Here is an 18962-nt window from a genome sequence, read left to right on the forward strand (position 1 = left end):
CTGAGAGCCACTGAAGACCTGTGGTTTATTAGAGACTGCTGCGGTGGCAGAGTGGAGGCAGGATGAGGCAGGGAGCTGCTCCAGGTTCCTGAGTGCCCATCCCTGCCAGTGCTGGTATATCCTGAAGGCGTCTCAGTGGCTCTCCATTATTTTCATAGAGGGATCCCCTTTAGTTTTGGGGTGCTTATTTTTGAGACAGGAGTCTCACTGTCACCCAGGCTGGAGTGCAGTGGCACGATCATGGCTCACTGCAGTCTTGACCTCCTGTGCTCCAGTGATCCTCCTATTTCAGCCTCCAAGGTAGCTGAGACTATAGGCATGCAACACCATACCTGGCTAATTTTTCTATATTTTTTGTAGAAATGGGGTTTTGCTGTGTTCCCAGGCTGGCCTGGAACTCCTGGGCTCAAGCAATACACCTGCCTCAGTCTCCCAAAGTGCTGGGAGGTGTGAGCCACTACGCTGGCTACCATTCATTTTTTAACCATTTAAGACATTCTCTGTATACTGAAACCCAGAAGCAGCATCCTCCCCAGCTTCAGATGAAAGTCTTAGAGCTGATGGAGAACCAATTTCGAGTTGGAATGTGGAGGCTATTTCTGGCCTTTGTGACATCCTGTTCAACTTTCAGAGGAGCCTGAGAAGAAAGGGGTGACTCAGGCTATAAGCTTATTTTTAGGAAAAGCTAAGAATTCAGTCAGAGCCACTCAGATTCTCCATTGTCTGCCATACAGAGTGTGATGTTGGTGGAGAGGTTACTGGGCAGAAATGCTGCGTTTATCACCTGATTGTTATCCAGCACCTCCCACGTGCCAGTACAAGGTTTACTGATTTGAAAGAGGGTAGAGATCACTTTTAAAAGAGGGTAAAATACACTTTTAAATCAGTGGAGCATATTTCAAGGCATTTATATTTGAGAACTAATTTTGGGGCCAAAGAACTAGTACTGTAAGAGCTTCTGTGATTTGGTACTTAATATATACTATGTTATGGTAAGTGTTTTGCAAATACTAATGCATTTAATGGAAACAGTGATACTCTATTAGAGGAATTCATATCACTGTTTTAACAGGAAAGGAACTGTTAACTTGAGGAGGTTTAACATTAGCCCAAGACCAGGTAGCTGAGTCCAGATTCAAACTCAGATCTGTCTGGCTCTAAACCCATGCAAGTGACCCCTCCAGGTTTGGCAATTAAGAGGCTCACATATCGCCACTCTTTGTTCCTGTGTGTCACTAATTGATCATGGAATTATTTCTTGCTTAGCTCAGATTTGACCTCAGGATCCTTTTCAACACAATGCTACAGGTAGCCACTCCTCCCAATTGAGCAATGGTAGTACTTGAAGTAGTGTCTATTTGCCATCTTAGCTTTATCTTTCTCTGTATTTACTCAAAGTAAAATCTTTAAATCTGTAGAGGTTTGTTGTTTATTTCTACAGATGTATTTATAATCTTTTATTGCTTAATCACTTGTAAGAAATGGAGTATTCAATTTCCTTTTATAGTCACTGGAAACTCTGCATGCTTTAATAGAGGATCCTAACTGCCTTGGAGAGAAGAATGACATCTTAGGACTCAAAGCCTTGATACAGGCAACTGGCTTATGTGCCATTGTGGTGGTGATGAGTGAGAGATGGGGAATCAGCCTGAAGAGCTCAAGCTGTATAGCAGTAAAGGTTTCAGTTAGCCCAGTCTGGTTAATTACAGCTGGTTGGTGAGGTGGGGTTGGGAGATGTGGTGGGAAGGCTAAAGAAGCAAGATGATGGGATAGATTTGGGGGTTGCATACACACCTTCAGTTGCTGTGAAATGTTTCAGCTCAGCCTACAGGCCTCTTGTCCTAAAAGTATAGCACCACGTGGGGCTGTGGGTCCCTCCAGGGAGAAAGGAGTTCCTTAAAAGCAAACTCAGATAAGAGAATGGGGAATACACCCCCAGGATGGTAGTGAGGGGAGAACCTAGAACCCAGCCATGCAGGAGGATGAGGTATAAATCAGTCCAGGAAGAAATCCATGGACAATATCTAAAACTGAAACATCAAGAAATAGTAATAGAAATGTATTGCTTAGAAAGGTGGAGGTGATCATGATTTCTTCACGATTCCAGATGATTGAGCTGAAATGGAGGAGTTAGACAGTTACAACGTATGGAAAGTAGTGCAGGTGTATCACCAACACAGGTACATTCAATAAAATTAAAACTTTTTGTTTTACTTTCAAAAAAAAAAGCAAAAAAGCAAGCTCAGGCCAGCAGTGGCTGGTGGTCTGTCAGCATGGAATGTGTACCTTAGCCACAGGCCAGGGCTTTAGGGCCAGGACTCCAGGACTTGGGAATGGGATGGGTCATTCTGAAAGCTGATTATCAGAATGCGGAGGCCAGAGCTGGACCAGCTGTCCAGGTGTTGATGTGGAGAATGTGCGTGTGTGTGTGTGTGTGTGTGTGTGTGTGTGTGTGTGTGTGTGGAACTGCATCTATTTACATACTCCTTGTATGATGTTAGGGTTACTGAGTTGACCTACAGTGGTACTTGACCTGCAGGAAAGGGATAAATATGGGCATCATGGCAAGAAGTCGGACCAGTGAGCAGCTTTTAATCTCACAAAGCCTTTTCCAGGACTAATGAGAGGGACCACGGAGAGGGGTGATCCCCCAGAATCAACCAGATCAAGTTCCTGATAAATGGGTCATTTATGGCTAACCAGCTGGACACAAAATGCCAATGAACACCCCGAATGAACAACACTCGTCAGTCAAAATGCTGATTTAGAGGGTCAGTGTATACAAATATACTCCATATATTCTCACTGTGGGAGGGAGCAAGAAGGCTTGGAGTGTGTTTCTCTAAAATGCATGGTAATAATCCTAATCTTTAGCCTCTTCTGGCCATCTGAAATGAGATTGACGCAGTTAAAATAAGACTGTATAACTAACATGACACTGGGTATGCAGGTCAGAGCAGGGCTGATGTCATCAACGGCGATCTCTGCAGTCACATAGGCTCCCCACTTTGTTAAATGCTCCATAGCCATATTGAAATTCTTAATAACTTTAGGACCAGGGGCCCTGCATTTTCATTTTGCCCTGGACCCTGCAAATTATGTAGCCATCAGTGGGTTGCCATACCCCACCCCCCCCCAAGTTCTAGACACCAGAGCTTTGCTGTGTTGAAATTATATAGGGGAAAAATGTAATTTAGAGCATAAATAAACCCCCATACTTTCAGCAATTGAACAGTCTAGTACAGGTATTTCTTGCCAGTGGACAGCTTTCCTTGATGTGGTTTCTACCATTTACAACTCTGCTATCTCCCAAGGCCTCAGAATCCTTTGCCTCCAGCCTGTCAAAGGAGAGAGGATGAAGAGGTACACTTACTTCTTAACTGCCTTGATCAGGAAGTGACTCACATTATCCCTCTCATGATCTGGAGAACTATTCATATGACCCCACCTAGAAGGCTAGAAAACATGATGCCTGGCTGGGTGGATGCTTTCCAGGGGTGCCTCCATCCTATGGGAGGAAAAGCGCAAATTTAGGTGGATCATTAGCCTTCTCTGCTACATAGATTGTTAGTGAAGGATCCCTGATGCAAAAGCAGGCATTTCAGCGCAAACTACTGTGCATGGATCAGGAAAGGTAGGAATCCAGGTCTTTTTTTTTAATCACAGAGGCCAGTCTCTTAGCCTCATCAGTTCATTGTTATTAAGGATGTTTTCAAGTTCCAGAATAGGAAGAAAATAGAATCAGAATAGTCTGTGTTTGTTTGCTTGCTTGCTTATGTATTTATTTCCAAGAATATGTTTTCAGGAAAAAAAAAGAAACACTAACACATTATAATGTACACATTAACTGTAAGATGCATTGCTATTTCAGTAACATGTGAGAAGAAACACAATAGCATATCTTAGAATTAAGGAAATCTAGTAATTGTCACTGTGAATTTTTCACAAATCCTTTTACTAGCTTCATGAAGTCCTTAATAGTGTTCATAGGAGACGGCCATGTGTTGGCACTTGGATCTGGTAGGTTTTGCCTGACTGAATCGAAATGCTGTTAGCCAGGGTAGGCACCACCTGTTGAACAGCACACCCTCTCGTTGAATTTGTCTCATGGAACCTCATTTCTGGGTGTGTGTTATCCAAGCTAGGAGCCCTCAAGATCATCTAAGATCTAAGCTGGAAAGAGATCTACCTTGGAGACACATTTACTTTCCCTCCTGAGATGCTGGTGATTTTGCAAGTAGTGATCAGAGACCTAGAAAGCTTCAAGAGCTCTGTAGGAAATATGTCCTGGTCAGTTCTCATCAGCCCGACAACCTGATGTGGCTCCTGAGGGAACCGGCTGCAGGAGGCAGGAAAGCAAGTTAGCATCAACACAAAGGAGCTGGCACTATAGTACCAATCCTCTTTCACCTACTCCTCCTCTACCCTAGTAGACACTATGGGAAGACAAGGTAGAGACAGTTGCTTGGAATTCCTAGTGTCTGCATTTGACAGGTATGGGCTCCTTCAGAGTTAACGGAGCAGATGAGGTTAACTGCCATCTAAACAAAGGCAGTGGCTGTAAATATACTCCTAGGAGCTTAGGAGCCCCTTGGCTATGTTCCAAGCTAGAGAGTCCAAAGAAAATCGAAGACTGCCACTTAACAGCTATTTTGGCCATCCTGAAAGTCCCCCACCTTCTCCCAGGCAGCTCCAGAGAAAGATAACTCCCAGTCAGGCTCTGACAGCTGAATCGAATGGTCCGGTGGTAGCACTGCCCTTGCCAAAACCACTTGTATTCCCCAAGGGCCTTCAGCTTCAGGATGCAGCCAAGTTTCATGCTTTATCCTGAGTTAAGCCGAGACCATCACCTGCCTGGATGTTGTTTTGTCTGTGTCACCTCATCACTGGAGAAAACACATTGCCACCTCCTGCAATTTCTTTCACAAAAATGGAGCATGGCATTGAGGCAATAAGATAGTGTGGCATCTTGGTGGGTCAGAAACAATATCATCTACATACATTAGTTATATTTTAAAATTCAACTTGCACACAATTGGGGTTCTTTTAATTAACTCTAAGCTATAATCTCAGTCTGGGTTTGAATGGATCTGCATTTTAATAGCTTCTTCCTCCAAAATATTATTTCTATGGCAAATAAGCAGCCCTTCCTTGTAATGCTGAAATCATAGAGGTTGGTTGTTTTTCCTTCATTTTTCGACATTCTTTCTGCAGTAGTAATGAAATCAAGCAGCTGTCATTTGGCTTTTTGGTAGTTGAAGTTAATTTGTCAGTTTCCTGACAGTCTTCTATTACATACACATTTTTCTGGTTAGCTGACAAATCAGAATGCTAACGATGGCAGGGTAAAGAAGACTGGCAAATTTTACTTCTGTGGGCTTTACCAAAATCATAATTGGTTGATTTTTCCTTTAGATGTTTCAGGATAAAGGATTTTTAATTTTTAATAATATTTTCTTTATTGCAAATAAAAAAGTGAAATATACAAAACAGTGGAAAAAATGAAATAACTTAAATGTGCCCGGCATGGGGCCTTACACTTAATCGGTATGTTAACATTTTTAAAGAAGGCAAAATGCCTGTTATGTCATCACCAAACGTGTGGCAAATTTTTTTGGCATTGATTGTATATATTTGTAGTTATACTCTATACAAATTTTGCATCAAGCTTTTTTCATTTAACATTTTCATAAATAATTTCTCATGCTGTTATAAACTCTTCATAAACATAATTTTAATTGGCTATGTAATTGTTTTTTAGGAGTACATTTGGCTGCAAGTATCTGAAAACCTGGGAAATAACAGCTTAAGAGTTTTGTTTTTGTTTTCATGGAAGAAGATATTGAGACAAGGGAATAAGGAGTCATTGAGGCCATCTTGCAGCTCTGTCTCTCTTAGCAATGGCGGCTCCCAGGCAAGCACAGGGCTCTCCCAGAGAAAAGAGGGAATTGCTCCCGCCTGCAGACTCAACCATGTGATCACCCTAGCTCAAAAAATATCTGGGAAGGTGAGTTGATAACTCTCCAGCCTTTGTAGTGGAGGAATATGGGTTTCTTAGAATAAAATGACTTGAATTTGAATTACTGCGTCAAAGAACAGTTGATTATTTTTTCCTGAAATTCCAGTCTGATTGGTGAAGAGCAAGATTTAAAAGCCTGTACTTCATTTACTACCATCTCATTTGGTGCTGGAAACACAAATGTACAACCAGTCATAAAAGTAGGATCAACCCAAAAACTGTGGCTATCAGTTTCAGAAAGGCAGCTGTCAGTGCAAGATAAGGAAAACATTCCTCAATATTTAGAGTTGCCTCAATTTGAAATCAACAACTTCATGGGATGGTGAGCAACCTTTCCCAAGGTGCAGAGACTGAATAGATACTTGGTATATAAACAAAAGAGGTAATTTACACATTTGGTAAAGTAGACCAGGTGGCCTGTAACACCTGGGCACCTCCATGATTTTACAATTAGGGTACATTTGCTAAAATATTTCCCCAAGCACCCAGAACATCCTTTGTATGGTGGAACCCTGCTCCAATGTTGCTTCAGATCAAACAGTAGCCTGAAATATAGCTGAGTAGAGTAGTTGCCTGAGATAGGAAGAATTCACCTCCCAGGCTTCTGACTCTGGGGCTGTGGAAAAGCTCTATTTTGGGTTTGGGACCAGCCATTATCTGGGTCAGGCTCATATACCAGCCCTATCCAAAGTTACGCATCTGATTTCCTCACTGCCTGTTAACATGACTTTATTATTTTTCCTGATGCCATGGATTTCTTCTTTTGTATCAACAAAATGTACATGCTCCTTATGTAAAAGGTGATATAAATTCTTTTTTTTTCCCATTTATTTATTTTATTGCATTTTAGGTTTTTGGGTACATGTGAAGAACATGCAAAATTGTTGCATAGGTACACATGTGGCAGTGTGATTTTCTGCCTTCCTCCCCAGGTGATATAAATTCTATCTTTGACATTACCCAATTATAAAACAAAGTAAAACATAAAAACAATTTCCTTTTATTTGCAAAAATGGTCTTTCCAAAGCAGTTTTACTATCTCATTTTATCTGAAGTCCAGCTTAAAGCTGTGAAGTCATGTGTGATTAATAAGCATGTGTCTGAGTTTATGTAACTCAGTCAACAAATATTTTTTGAACATTTTCTACATTATATTTGTGGGTGCTGAGAATGTCATAGTAAATACATGACAGTCTCTGCCCTTACGGAGCTTGCATTCTAGTGGGAGACCAGGGAGGAACAATTTACAAATAAACTAGTGAATATACACTATGTCAGTTTGTAGCTCACAGACTAGGTTGTGCTGGGGAGGAGGATACCTCCATAGAATATTCAAGAAAAACCTTACTAATAATGTAGTGTTGGAGTTGTGGGGGAAAAAAAAAAACAAAGATGTGAGCCTTGTGAATATCTGGGGGAAACACACTCCTGGTGGAAGGAGCAGCAAGTGCTGACCTGAGCTGAAATCACACTTGGTGTGTAGGAAAGCCTAATGTGGCAGGCTGGTAGTGGGTGAAGGAGGGTGGTAGGAAATGCGACCTAAGAGGTGGTGGCCGGCGCTGGATTATGGAGGCATCTGTATACCATTGCAGGATGTTGGCTTTTGCTTGAAATGAGATCAGAATCCAATGGAAGATTTGGAGCACAAGAATTACACAATCTGACCTATTTTTTAAACAGATTACTCTGGCTGATGTGGTGAGATGAGTTAGTAAGGAAGTGGGCAAGCATGGAAGCAGGGAGACCAGTTGGGAGGACGTTGTGGTAATTCAGGGGGAGACGAGATCTATGTGGGGCAAGCAAGCAGCAGAGGAGGTGGTGAATCCTGGACAGATGTCTTTAGTACAGTTCAGGGGATTTTCTCATCAAGTAGATCTAAGTGGAATGTGAGAGAGAGGGAAAAGTCCAGAATGTGCCAAGGATTTGGGGGTAAGCAACTAGAAGGATGGAGTTTCACTGGAATGAGATAGGAATCACCATGGGAAGACCTGCTGTGAAGGAAAAATAGGAGTTCAGTTCTGGAGATATTCAGTTCAATCGTTGGAGATGCCAATCTGATACCTAGGTGGAAGTGTTGAGTGGGCAGTGTCTTAGTCTGTTCATGCTGCTGTAACAAAATACCATAGACTGGGTGGCTTATAAACAACAGAAATTTATTTCTTATACTTCTGGAGGCTTGGAAGCCCAAGACCAACGCGTCAGTAGATTTGGTGTCTGGTGATGGTCTATTTACTGGTTCACAGATAGCACCTTCTCAATCTGTCTTCATATGCTGTAAGGGGCAAGGCAGCTCTCTGGGACCCTTTTTATTTTTGAATGAATCCCAATATTATGAGAACGTAATATAGACAAAGGTAGTGCTTTAATCTATTGGGAAAAGGATGAATGATTTAATCACTAGCAATGACATGGAGGAAGAAAATCAACGTGAACCATCGGGGCCTCTTTTATAAAGGCACTAATTCCAGCCCTCATAATCTAATCATTCCCTGATATGGTTTGGCTATGTCCCTACCCAAATCTCATTTGAATTGTAGTTCCCATAATCCCTATGTATCGTGGGAGGGACTTTGTGGGAGATGATTGAATCATGGGGTAGTTACCTCCATGGTGCTGTTCTCATTATAGTGAGACAGTTCTCACAAGATGTGATGATTGTATAAGGGGCTTTTCCCCCTTTTGCTGGGAACTTCCCCTTCCTGCCACCATATGAAGAAGAACATGTTTGCTTCCCCTTCTGCCATTTGTGAGGCCTCTCCAGCCACGTGGAACTGTAAGTCCATTAACCTCTTTCCTTTATAAATTACGCAGTCTTAGGTTATGTTTTTATTAGCAGTTTGAGAATGAACTAATACACCCCCAAAGGCCTTGCCTAATATAATCACATTGATAATTAGGTTTTCAACATATGAATTTGGCTGATGGTGGTGGGGGAAGGGTGGTCATAAACATTCAGACCATAGCAGGCAGATAAATGTATGAATCTAGAATTCAAAAGAAAGGTCTGGACTGGCTGTGTAAAGTTAGGAATCATCAATGTGTGGATGGCATTTCAAGCTAGGAGTTTGGATGAAATCACCATGCGAGTTAAAGTCGATAGAGAAGAGGTCTGAGACTGGAGCTCTGGACTGTTATAGGAGGTGATGAGGCACTAGCAAATGAAAATAAGAAGGGCTGGCCAGTGAATTAGGAGAGGACTAAGAGAAGTGGGGACCTGGAATTTAAGAAAGCATTTCTAGAAAGGGAGAGTGACCATCCTTATGAAATGCTGCTGACATGCCAAGAAACCTGAGGCCATAGGATTATCCACTGGATTTAGTAGCAAGGAGGCTACTGGTGCCGTGGACTGGAGCTGCTTAGATGGACAGGTGGAGGCAGACACTGGGAGGTTTGGATTTAAGTGAGAGTGAGATGAGAGGAGGCAGCAGGAGTGTTGATTTCTTCAAGGAGTTTTGCTGTAAAGGGAAGGAGAAAAACAGAGTTGTAGAAGAGGAAGAGTGTGGGCTTGGAAGGGGATACGTTTAGAGATATGACAGTGTGTTTGAGGGCTGCAGAGAATGATGTAGAGCCTGGGAAACGTTGATGAGGGAAGAGAGAGATGAGACAACTGCTGGAAGGAAGGGCTTGAGCTGGGAAGTGAGGAAGGCACTGAGTGCACAAACCGAGAGGCTGTTCTTGCGCAGGAGTGACAGTGGAGCCCACAGGACGAGTGCAGGTGTGCGGGAGCCTGTGGTGGCTGGGTCTGTGGATGAACCTTCTGACTGCTTCCATTTTCTCAGTGAAATGAGAAGCAAGGTCATCAGCTGGCAGGAAGGAAGGGGAAGGAGGTATTAGAAATTTGAGGAAGGAAGAGAAGGTGTGAAATAATCCTCTTGGACAGTTCAGGAGTAATTGGTTTAAGGCAATGCAGTCAGGTTTCTGGACACCTCTGTGGTTAGGGATCTTGAATTTAAGAGCAGGCAGTAGAAATCAGGTCTTGGGTGTGTCTTCAGTGTTTTCAACTCTACATGTGCAGGTACAGGTAGGCAAAGTAGTGAATGTAATCTGAGTTGGGCTTTTGCAAGTTGAGTATGAGAGAGATGGGTGCAAGGGAGTTGAGGGTGTGGACCGTAGTATGATGATGGTTATTGATCATAGAATCTGAAAGCTGGTCAGAGAGGGACATGAAGGCATGAGGTGGGTGTGGGGCAGTGAAGGTGTGGTAAAAAAGAGCGCTTGCTTTATTTAACAAACTGGATTATTTGTTATAAATTCAGTCACATTTCTAATGCATGATGGAAAGTTAATATGTTAAAAGCTATAGTACATTTTTATATGTTAAATATCCTATATAATAGTAATAGTTATCTGCTGGTGTTGCTGTTTATATGCTATTCTTTTTCTTTATGTTTTTGGAGTTGGAGTCTTACTCTGTTGCCCAGGCCGAAATGCAGTGCCATGATCATAGCTCACTGCAGCCTTGAACTCCTGGGCTCAAGCAATCCTCCTGCCTCAGCCAACTAAGTAGCTGTGACTACAGGTGTGTGCCACCATGCCTAGCTAATTTTAAAAATAACATTTTAGAGGCCACTGCCTTGCTGTGTTGCTGAAGCTGGTCTCAAATTCCTGGCCTCAAGCCATCCTCCTGCCTCAGCCTCCCAAATAGCTGAGATTATAGGCATGAGTCACTGCACCCAGGTATATTGCATTTTCTTAAAGCAAGTCATGGTATACCTGAAAGAAACAAAATGTAAGGCACTGTAGATGAATCCCAGTGCAGATGGCAGAAGGGGCATGGAGACCACATGTGAATCAGGGGTCACTGGCCCAACCCCAAAGGCTGGACTTAAATATGCAGCTGGTACCACTGGCCAACAAAGCCACAGTCTCGGTCACAGAAATAGAACTGTTGACCTATGGGGTGTCTGGTCATAGGGGCAGAAACTGCCAAGAGGGAGACAGGAAGAGGGCAGCTGGCCATCTGAAGCCAGGATCTGTCCAGTCAAGGAAAGGAGAAGTGGCAGGAATTGGGGACATCTTGCCATGGGTAAACACTGCTCTGAGAAGGGAGCAGGGAGGAAGCAGCATACAGACAGAACCACAAACGAGGGACAGCATGCAACCCCAAGCCTTCCTCCTGAGTTGGTGGGTGTGGGTCTGGGGGCCAGGGTTTTTATGGGATTGGAGAGGCAGCAGAAGCAGCCCAGGAGAAAGGGAAGAACCTGGGCTGGTATCTTTGCTGGGCAGACTCTTCACACCACAGTCTGGGCTGGCTCAGGCATTGGATCAGAGTGAGCCTGAGAGTGGGGGCACTGACCCATCCAGCAACACGATTTGGGAAAGGCAGGGGCAGAAGCAAGGCGGGGCTGATGAGGAACATCTGCTCTCTTCCCACAGCACAGATGAAAGGCCCAAATGCCAGCACACCGTTTATTTCACTTTGGTAAAATCCACGTTTATTTCATCCCTCACCTCATTGTCTAGACTTAACATAAATCAGGACAGTGCGAATGGAAACTGCAGGTCCTTCTCTTGGCCTTGCCAGCTCTATTCTTCCCTAGGGCAGGTGCACATGTTGCATCGGTGTTGTAAGGTGGCATGAGACTGTACCAGGCCATGAGCCCTGATTCTAATCCAGCAACATCACTGCCTTGCTCTGTGGTCTTCCCATGTTTGAGTCACCTCACCCTTGATACGGAAGTGGCAGTACCTGTTCTCTCAGTAGCATGAGATAAGAGATAGGGAAGTGCTTGGGAAAATGCAATACAGGACGCAGCTGGAAGCCTTCGGCAGTAGGTTGGGATACAGAGGCCTGGCCTTGCAAAATGAAGTGAGGTCAGCACAGATTAAGCAGACCAAATCAAATCTTTGATGGTTGAGTGATTTTTAAAAATGATTGCAGGTCTGCACAATTTAACAAGACTGCCCGTAGCAGCTGAAAACATTTTCCAGGGCAGATCAGATAAAGCCAAGTTGGAAATTGGTCATTGCTGTAAATCAAGTGGCAGACTATCAATGACCTAGATTACCCCAGTTTTCCCACAGGAAGTGAAAGGAAGACCACTGTGTGGCTACCGAGGTTTGATTTGTCAAGAGGTAAGAGAGCTACACAACATTAAAAGATTGCCCATTTCTCAGCTTGCTGTAATGAATTGGGACTCCTTTAATTCAGAAGCCAGTGAGATGTGTAAATCACATCTATAGAATAAGTGATCAGATTTAAACTCCCGTTGCCAACAATCTGTAACAGCCTCTGGTTGCGTTGTTCATCTCTTGGTTAATAAATGCTTGGCTTTTTGCTGAAGCGTCTGCTTTCTAATGTCTAACACCATGAGCTAAGCATTTTTCCCATTTTCTGCCCTCCCTTTCAGGAGGTAGGGATGAGAAATGGTAGGAAGATAGGCTTGTTATGGGCCTTGACTTGGAAGTCCCAGAGCATGGGTCCTGAAGCAGAGCCTCGATGCCTCTTTTCCTGTGCTGCAGGTTTAGGGCCTGCATTTAGACTGGCCCAGAACTGTGGGAGCTGCTCCCAGTCATGCTAGACTTCTCAAGAAGCCCGTAACTCCTAGGAAGAACTAAGAGCCTAACTCGTCTAGTCTGTCCTGGACTTTTCAAGAAGCCCATAACCCCCAGGTAGAACCAGGAACCCAACTCTACTCATCTTTCCTATGTAGAGTCTACACGGCAGTGTAACACACCATGGCCTGCACCCTAACTGCTCATAGTCAGCTGTGGTGACCACAGGATGGTTCATGATGGTCCCCTGGCATCCTTCTTGCTGGTTCCCAATCCACTGTTTTGGCACTTAGCACTCCCACATTCTGAACTCCTGGCCCTGCAGTTGACTTTGACCCTACCTTCGGCTCTTTGGATGTGTGCAAATACCACTGCTGAGCTGACTTGACTCATTCTCCAGTTCCCACTACCCTTTGCAATGGGGGCTGGAATGCCCTTGAGGACAATGAAGCTCCCAGTTTCACACTGGGACATGGTAGGTAAGCAAATGCCACACAAAAGAGGACACATAGTGCACACTTGTACCATCATCTAATGTCTGCATGGCTCTATTACAGTGCTATACTTTCTTATCGGTAGATTCATGGAAATGAAACAGATGTGCACTTAAATATATACTTAATGCACAAGTATCAATGATACATTTTTCACCTGAGGAAAAACTACAGACATCAACGTATAGGGCTAGACACTCTATATGAGCCTGAGCGTGACTGTGGCAGGATTCTAAGAATCTGGATGATCAATCTGAAGAACTCTGTAACAGACAGATGCAAAGATGCAATATTTAGACCTCGAAATGAGATTCCTGTCACTGGACGAATCCATTCATTCTCCTCATTCACTCATATGCAGAATAAGTGTTGATGGCCTAATAAGTGCCAGGAATTCAAGGACAGTGTAGCGGAAAAGATGGGCTAGTACAGAGGATTTAGAAGGTGGTGTGGGACAATAAATACTCCGAGAGAGACGCATATGGTGTTCTCAGAAGTAACTTGTCCACGATCACAAACCAGTAAGTGGCAATTTGATTCTGAACACATGTATATCTGACACCAAGACTCATCTCAACCATTAAGCTATATTACTGCATAAGTAGTTCCCTGTCAATGGATTGGAGGATTTGAGATAATGGTGAGAATGGTGAGAAAGGATGATGGAAAGATGTACTGTCTTGTATGTCATTTTAGGTAGAGTTTGGATTTTATCCTCTGGGTCATGGGAATCTCTCAGGAAGTGATCTAGTTGGATATGCATTTTCGAGAGCATACTCCACTTTCCTATATGAAGTACTTTGAATTAGGAGGGATGGAGAGTGTGCAGTAAGACCACTCAGAGGTGACTATCCTAATACTGATCCAAGGATGAAATAGGGACAGCCTGATGTGAGATAGTGGTTGTGAAGATGGTGAAGAAGGCATGGATGTGACAGATATGCAGTTGAAAATGCTGGAACTTGGTAACTGAGTAAACGGTGAGATGTATGGAGAAATAAAGTTGACAGCCGTGTTTCTAGCATAGACGAGGGTATGACTGATGTTGAACATGGAAAGAGAGACATATTTTGGAGAAAGGTGATGAGTTTACTATTTTGGACAGGCTGATATCATAATACCTTTGGAATATACATGTGAGATGCCTAATAGGAAAAAACATGCAGATATGGAACTCAGGAAGGAGATCTGGCTTGGGGACTTCAGAAAAGCTGCATTGAACTTTAGCCATGGATGCGAATGAGGCTGTCCAGGGAGAGAATGCAAAGTGTAAGGTCAATCTGGTGACTCACTGTGTTGAGGGCAGCCAGGGAAGCAGGAGGGGAGTCAGGGCAGGCAGAAACAGGGGGGTGGGAAGAAGAGGAAAGAACTTTCCAGGAAGAAGGGAGTGTGCATGGTGCCAAATGCTGCATACAGGCAATGGCACACGTTCTAAAAAGTGTCCATTGAACATACCAACTGGAAGGTGACTAGTATATCCCTCACAAGAATGGAAATAGGTTTAGTAAGGCTGTGGAGTGTGGAGTTGAGCTGAGAGGAAATCGGGGGATTGAATGAAGGCTTTGTCTCTCTAAGAGGTGTGGCTGTGAAGGAAAGAAGAGAAGTAAGACTTAGCTAGTGAGGGCATAGGATTTGCATGGATTTGTTTTAAGAAGAGGAAGTCTAAATTCTTCGCTGAAAGAGTTAGGGGAAAATAGAGAAAGAGGTGAGATGCAGGTGAGTGGAGGATAAATGATGGTATGGGGTCCCTGAGAGGTCAGGGCATGATGGAATTCAAGGTACTGGTTATGAGTCTTTTTATGTACAAACAAAGATATTGATTTTCTATTTATGCTAAGGATGGGCTTGTTCTTAGGAGGAAGTATGTTTTACTGAAGCTAGGCAGTTGACAAGGAACACTTACAAAGATCCCTGGACAATGTTGAGAGCTCAGATAATGTTGGAGACCACAGATTTGTAGTGTCATTCTCCTTCATTGCGGGGCACCCTATGTAGGTGTTTGATCTTGGGAAATGAGAATGTGCTTAGGCCTGATTTGGGATTTTTGCCAGATACCTGGGCATATTCAAAGGATGAGGAAGCAAGGTTGCTGAGGATATAGAAAGACAGTGCAGTGATTGGAATGAATTGTTCACATAATCTTAGGTGAAAAGACATAAAAATGAAGACAGGAGGGCTATGACGAACTGAGATAAAATAGAGGAAGCTGGCAATTAGAAGACTTGAAAAGACCCAAGAACTGATGTGTGAGGACAAGCCAGTGAAAGAGGGAACGAGGTGAGGCTGTGGTTGGAGTCTGAGCCATTGCACCTGAGCGGTTCCACATTCAGTGATGAGTCCAGATTTCAGCCCTGAGTACAGATGTTTGAGGAGAATGAAGATCAAGGTCATCAGAGTTGAGGTTGTCAGGAAACTGTGGGAATAGGGTTGAATGAGTCACGAACACAAACACTGAAGTCACCCCGGATGATGGTGGGATTTCATGTGGCTTCTGGGAGCCAAAGAATGAAGTCATCAGTGTATGTACGGAAGTGACCAGAAGATCAGTTGGGGACAGAGTTAAGGAGAGAGAGAACAAGGGAACAGATGAGACTTTTTCCCTGAGGGCAGAGGAGTCATGGTCTAGAAACGACATGAGGGAGTAAGAAAATTGCCAAACCCACTTCCTGATCCTAATGCCATCTGGCTTAAGAGTCCATATTCATTGAGTCTGAAATGGAACAGACAACTACCAGTTTGCCTGGAGGTGGTACCAATAGTTTTATAATTTTTTTTAAAAAAAAGCTATAGGATATAGTCTATTTTCAGCTTTATTCAACCAGATTTATTCACCCCTACTGAGTTTTCTAATCCGTGAATCAGTATTTTCAGGAATAAATCTTAGGCACATAAAATGATAGGAATCAAATGATATGTACTACAACGCTTCTTTAATCAATACAAGCTATTCTTATAAGTCTGTTGGTTAATGTCTAGATTGCTGTGGCCACTTAAAATGTGAAAACATTCCAGCTGGCACTTTGTGGATGTTGAGTTGTTACTTGGACACAGTTGCTGGCCTTTTGGTCTGATCTGAGGCCAGTTTTGAGCTAGGAGTACCCCATGTATATGCATGATGTCCTACTATCTGTTATACATGCTGGGTATCTGAGCCTGCCTGGTATGCTAATTATCAGACCAGGGAAATGCACATAGCTGTGAATCAGAAGAGTAGCACGTCTAATCTAAAAAAATCAAACCCCTGTAATTAAAGAGTTCATATGTCTTCATAGCTCCACTCCTCAGATTTTTTTTTATTTTAATTTTATTTTTTTTATTTTCTTTTATTTTTTTTTTGAAACGGAGTTTCGTTCTTGTTACCCAGGCTGGAGTGCAATGGCGCGATCTTGGCTCACTGCAACCTCCACCTCCTGGGTTCAGGCAATTCTCCTGCCCCAGCCTCCTGAGTCGCTGGGACTACAGGCACGCACCACCATGCCCAGCTAATTTTTTGTATTTTTAGTAAAGACGGGGTTTCACCATGTTGACCAGGATGGTCTCGATCTCTTGACCTCGTGATCCACCCACCTCGGCCTCCCACAGTGCTGGGATTACAGGCTTGAGCCACCACGCCCGGCTCCTCAGATTTTTTTTTTAATCTGAAAAACAAAAGCAAACAACAAACAAACATATAAAAGTAGACTGTCTATGCTTGTGTAAATTTGCAGTGGAAATCTGTCTCTCTGATAAGCCCTGCAGTGTATATGGGTTGAAAAACGAAATTCAGAAAGCAAATAGTTAGTCACCTTGGAGCCCAGAGGGATACTCAGAATTTCCTAACATCACAGTGGTGACTGTGGAAAGTTTCATTCTGTTTTGAGACTTGACTTGCAGCAAGGAAGGTAGCACAGCTGTAAACCAGCTGTATTTTATTTATGCTTGGAAACAGGGCCCCTTTGTCTGTTCCAAATGTTCTTGGCCCCCTCCCTCAATTTCATGGACTTAGGTTGTTAGTGGAAAAGTCGTTGTTGAAATATCGGTTCACTCTTGGAACCTGCCACTCACCAGGACTTCTGGCAACCAGTGAGCCTTTTTGTGATACGCAGCAAGGTAAAGAAGTCGCTAAGTGGATTTCCCACATGTTCCTCTGTGACTTCATTCATAGAAACGCATTGATAACTGAGCTACATTAAGTGCTGTCTTCCCCGCTGTCTGAGGACATAAGGGATGTAGCGCCTCCTAGTGGACGGAATTTCTTAGCATGTGTTCAACCCTGCACATATTTTTGGAATGAGGCAAGGTATTTAAAAATACTGTACTCTAATGAATGTATTTATTATACGTGGGTAGAAGTGAAATAGAAAAGGTATAAATAAGCCTTTCAAAAACTTTACTTACTGCATAATATTTTTTGACAAGCCAGCCCTTGAATATAAGAAAGCTTTTAGTGAAAAAAATGACTGAATCATACTATCTTATAACCACAGGAGCTATGGGTGTTACTAATGTGGAAACTGAAGTTGTGGTTATTTTTGAGTGAAAGAAGAAGGATTATAATTGGCATGGGGTACATGGGTACATGGAGAAGCTTCTGAAAGTGGCTGGCAAGTTCTATTTATTTTTAATTGGATGGTGGTTACAAAGGTGCTTGCCTTATAAAAGTTCATTTAGCTAAACATTGTTTTTATGATGTTTTCTGTATCTGTATTGATAATAAGGTAAAAAAAAAACAAAAACTTTTCGTTAATCATACTGTCTCCTAAATTTGGTCTTTAAGGAAAAGCCTCATAAATGCTAAGCAATGTATAGTTAGTTTCCTTTTTTATTTTTGGAGATGGAGTCTCACAGTTGCCCAGGTTGAACTCAAACTCTGGGGATTAAGGGTTTCTCCTGAGTAGTTGCGACTACAGGCATGCCGGTAGTTTTGACACTATTTCATTGTACTTTCAAAATAAGACTTAGGTACCAGTGAACACCTTCATTGACAGACCTGGCAATATCATTAAAACTTAAACTTTTATGTTGTCTGTGATACAACACTCTTCTTTCTAGTTCTTCAGAGAACTCCAAATTCAGAATTTCAGTTGGAACATCCAGTTGCCATAGAAATGACCATGTAGGTTGCAAGTTCATTTTTGTAACTGCCCAAGAGAAGAAACTAGGAATGACAGGAAGGCACCCTTCCTTTTGAAAAAATCCTTTGCAGGGTCCCAATTTGAGAAATGAAATTTAGCTTTAGAAGTGAGAGGTGAACAGATGCATTAGAAAGCTGAAATATTTGACTCCTTCCCCCACAGGTGAAAACTCCTGCAAAGCATCTTATAGGAAAAATTATTTTAGAGTAATATAGGTGATGGCAAATCGACATTGGGTTACAATATTCTATCCAACATAGTTTAATTCTGAGTTATTCAATCATAACTAAATTTATTCAAGACATAGAATACATTTAGAAATCGTCTTAAAGGAAATTTCACAAAGACTTTTACATTCGTGTAATCCCGATGAGAAATGAAGGGGAAAAAAGTAATAAAGTTGAAAGACCCAATTTGATTCCTGAAGGACTTGCCAAGTTTCTATGATGTCTCGTTCACTGCTTAGGTGGGAGGGAGGCCTGAGAAGAGCAAGAACTCTTTTCCAGGTTCTCAGGTTGAGGGATGAGATTTTGATGTGGCCAATTTGATCTTGTACCTCCATTCATATCTTTTACCTTATCATGAAGAGAGTGGCCCCTCAGAAGCGCAGGATACAAGGGCACACATTTCAGTGGCCACTCCTTCTGCATATGTCATGGAGCCCTGCCAAGCACCCAGGAGTATGAAAACACACACACTTAAATAGAGACCTAATTCTATGTGTGTGTATTATATGTATTAAGCTCTTTTTCTTTCTCCATACCACTGCATACGTAACGAGCAGCAATCCTGGATTGAAATAAACTGTCATGATCCGTTTGGCGTTATGAGATCACCACC

The 18962-nt window shown here is 42.7% G+C and overlaps 1 protein-coding gene and 1 long non-coding RNA gene across 2 annotated transcripts in view; both read left to right on the plus strand.

Moving 5' to 3' along the window:
- PALM2AKAP2 (PALM2 and AKAP2 fusion) overlaps positions 1 to 18962 on the plus strand; it is a 506606-nt gene that overhangs the window by 161282 nt on the left and 326362 nt on the right.
- On the plus strand, positions 425 to 7391 carry LOC116524832. Its single transcript, XR_004257501.1, has 2 exons — positions 425 to 6819; positions 6952 to 7391. It is a non-coding gene; the product is annotated as an uncharacterized LOC116524832 (long non-coding RNA).

Source organism: Sapajus apella, unplaced genomic scaffold, assembly GCF_009761245.1.
Source record: "Sapajus apella isolate SASKATOON/1434 unplaced genomic scaffold, GSC_monkey_1.0 scaffold46, whole genome shotgun sequence".
Taxonomy (NCBI): domain Eukaryota; kingdom Metazoa; phylum Chordata; class Mammalia; order Primates; family Cebidae; genus Sapajus; species Sapajus apella.